This window comes from Tyto alba, unplaced genomic scaffold (assembly GCF_018691265.1).
Source record: "Tyto alba isolate M040663 unplaced genomic scaffold, T.alba_DEE_v4.0 Super-Scaffold_26, whole genome shotgun sequence".
NCBI classification, from domain to species: Eukaryota; Metazoa; Chordata; class Aves; order Strigiformes; family Tytonidae; genus Tyto; species Tyto alba.
The window spans coordinates 19,509,102-19,512,687 of NW_024881300.1; positions in this window are offsets into that span (position 1 = coordinate 19,509,102).

The window sequence follows — 3,586 nt, forward strand, 5'->3', positions numbered from 1 at the left end:
GCCGCAGCACTGCCTGCGGTGCCGAAGCAGCCGGCTTATTGGCTGGCACCACAGACTGCCAGCCCTTCTAGCCAATCGAAAGCGAGAAGAGTGTGGCGGGGTTGGGGCAGTGGCGGCCGCCATCTTGAGCGCGGCGCACGAACAAGCGGGTCGTTAAGCTGCCTCGGGGCGGCTACGGCGGCTCTCACAGCTCAAAGATTTTCTCTCCCTGAGTGCGCTTTCCCCGAGCCTTCTCTGTACAACCCAGCAAACCCCTATTTCTCACCTGGTACTCCCATTTTTACCCCACCCACGGCTGTTTCCTTCCCAGCCCATCTGCACCAGAGGGAGAGGTCTGAGGTGACTGGGTGCTAGGTTAGGCATCACCATGAGCCCGTGACCCTGACAGAGTTTGGATGGCATCGAGGATAGCAGTGACATCCAAAAAGGTTTGTCCCTATGGTGTGAGGAGGTCAGCAGGTTTGGGCTCCTGGAAACCTGCTGTCAGTTCGGGCAGCTGAGCAGTGGGGGTATGGGGCTTCCCTCACAGCCCCAGGAAGCCCAGGCCAGGGGTGCTGGCATCTGCTTGCTCAGAAGTGCATGCAGGAAACCGCACAAATTTGATTGTGAAATGCAAGGACACAGTCCTGAAAGTAGGTCCCTTTGGGACCTGCAGCAAAGAACTGCACTCATGAGCCCAAAGTTCTCTAGAAGTGCGTCAGGACTATTGATGAATGAAGCTAAACATACACATACTGCTCTCAGTTCAGTCTTACAAAGATGTATTTGCCTCATTTTGACATTCTATGTGCTCTATCATTACTATTGTTACGTGGCCGTTAAACCAAGCAAAAGACATAGGTCGGATTCATGTCAGTGAGATTAGAATTGATCACCAATTGTTCGGACCTTCAGAAGCACAGGGAATTCTTGATTCTCAACATTTGAAGTAAGAATTGAGGCAGGAATCAAGCCCTCTCTACCAGTGCAGAAACAAACATAAAAACAGAGCACTACCTAATTACAAGTTTCTACAACAGTATGTTACAGATTCCCAAGGAAGGGTGGGGGAAAAAAAAACAACACCAAAAAAAAAAAAAAAAAAAACAAAAAAAAAAAAAACCTAAAAGCTAAGTGAGCTGTATAGCCCTGGGGAGCTGAGGGTCATAAGATTAGCTAAGATACCCTTAAGAGAGGGAAAGCATGACTAAGAACCATTACAATATATGAAAATTCTATTTGAATCCCAGAGGCAATGAATTAAGTTTCAGAAATTTTCTTAACAAGTTTTAAACTTAATTTTCAGCAAAAGTAAAAGCCCTCAAAAGTTGGCTTGTTAGTCCTGCTTCACCTCTACAGGAAACAGGCTGTCAAAGAAAGCTTCTGTCTATGTCAGATTCCCAAGCTAATATTTTCAGAGACAGAGGAATGGGTAAGTAAGATCTTTCACCAAATAACATGATGCTGTTTGTACATGCACTGTTTATAGACAGCAATACTGCAGTTTTAAATGGGTATCCATTAGGCAAATACATATTTTTCCATTTGAAAACCAAAATAAAACCTTTGATAGCAATGCTTCTTGATAAGAGGTGGACAGACTTGTTTTTCTTCAATAAAGGGTAGCTAGAAATTGAACTTTTCCTTGTATATGTTTAATAATTATCTTAAATCTGGGGTATTTGTTTATCATATATATGATTATATAATGAACTTCTTTACAACCCATTATGTAAACTTGGTGAACATAACCCTAAAAACTGTGCTAAAAGTCTCCATGAGCCTAGTTAGTCGTTGTGGCAGTTTTGGTTAGTGCACATCAGCTTCTGAAACCACTAGGACAAAACAGCTGCTTTTGAATCAAAGGCCAGAAAATCTAGATACCCTTATGCACATATATATTTACATGAAGACACATCGGTATGTCTTTAGTGTCTTAAGACATTCCTGTAACTCTGTGTAAATTAATCCAAACATTATGGCATTTACAAAAATATTTATAGAAAGCCTTATGCACCAGTTGAGTTTCTGTATGATACAGAGATTCTGGAAATTTCAAGAAGCCAAAGATTGAGATGTTAATACAGGGAGTGTGGTGATGGAAGCTGAGGGCTTACGACCTCCCAGGAAATGGTCAGCATTTCTCAGGATCAAGTCCAACATTTCTCGCTTGTAAAAATCCTGCATAGAAATCACTTCTATTCTTTTCATTTTGACAACCCTCTCAGATTGGCCTTGGTTATGATTCTTACAATAACAGTTCTCTTGTGTAACCCACAGGCCATAAAAACTAGCTACCTATATTGTTCATTGACAAAAAAACGTGGTGTAAGTTATAAGGCTTTGTAAAGTAAGACATTTCTTTCGAAATCTTCTACTGCTGCTTTTTTTTCCCCAAGGGAAAACTGTTATCTGCTTCAGCTGCTGCTTGAAAAATGAAAACACATCTTTTTCTGTCAGGACTTGAGGGCACTAATAGACTTTAACAACCCTGACCAGCCTCACCAGGGGCCTTCCCTCACACTCTCCCATGGGCTCAGGAGCCCCATTTCAGCTCAGCCTGGGGGGGTTTCAGTCCCTTCCTGAGTTGTGCTGTAGGAGTGTGGGTCTCCAGTTCAGCCATGGCCATGCCTGTGAGTGTTTGATCCCAAACTCCAGACTTGCTTTCTGGCCTGACTTTGGGTCTGCCTTGATGCTGTAGACATGCCTAGCAATTACTGGGCTGTGCCTGACTGATTTCTGTTGTTGGGTCTGATCCTCACTCATGTTCCTGGCTTGACCTTACACCATAGAGTTGTCTGTTGATCTGAACTCTTGGTTAAACCTGGCTGCTGCCTGGTCCTGCCCTGCTCACCTTGCTTGGGTACGGTGGGGCTATGTCACCATGGTTGGTTCCCTGACCCCTAGGGAGCAGCCAGCTCTTGCTTCTCCTTGACACTCCCTACACATATGACACCATCAAAAAAAAGGTAGATAAGGAACTTGTTCACATCCAATAACTTATTTTTTCTTGAAATAACAAAGACCTTGCTAAACTTTGGAAATGAATTTATTATATTCTTATCAAGAGAAAATTTTTGGGGCTTTGTTGAAAACGGAATGTTATCAGAAAACTGAAGATTGAAAAGAGACTAATTACACTTCAGTAATTGTAACTTTTGTCTCCAAGCAAAAAGAGAAGCATATAAAAGAAGGGAAGGCAATCTGATTTTTTTTTTTTCCTTTTCCTCTTTATGAGAATGTTCAAATCTTAAGTAAAAATAAAATACATGTCCTGGTTTCTCTACTCAGTGATTCCACTGTAATGAAGATAGACTGATTTATGCTAGATGTGAATATAGTCCTGTGGTTTGTGTTTTGTTTTGGTTTTTTGTATTTGCACTTATGTGTAGAATGCCATAACAGTATATGTAGGACAAGAATCTTAAATGAGAAGCAGACTGTGCTGCTATTAAAAAGAATAGCAGAACTTCATTTATCTTCAAAGGAAAGAAGCTGGAGCCATGGAGCCATGCATTTCTAATAAAGTATGTTTGTGTCTGCAGAGTGTTCATCCTAGGGAGAGTTATAAGGAAACAGTACTCCCCACCTATCATAAAGGTATCAT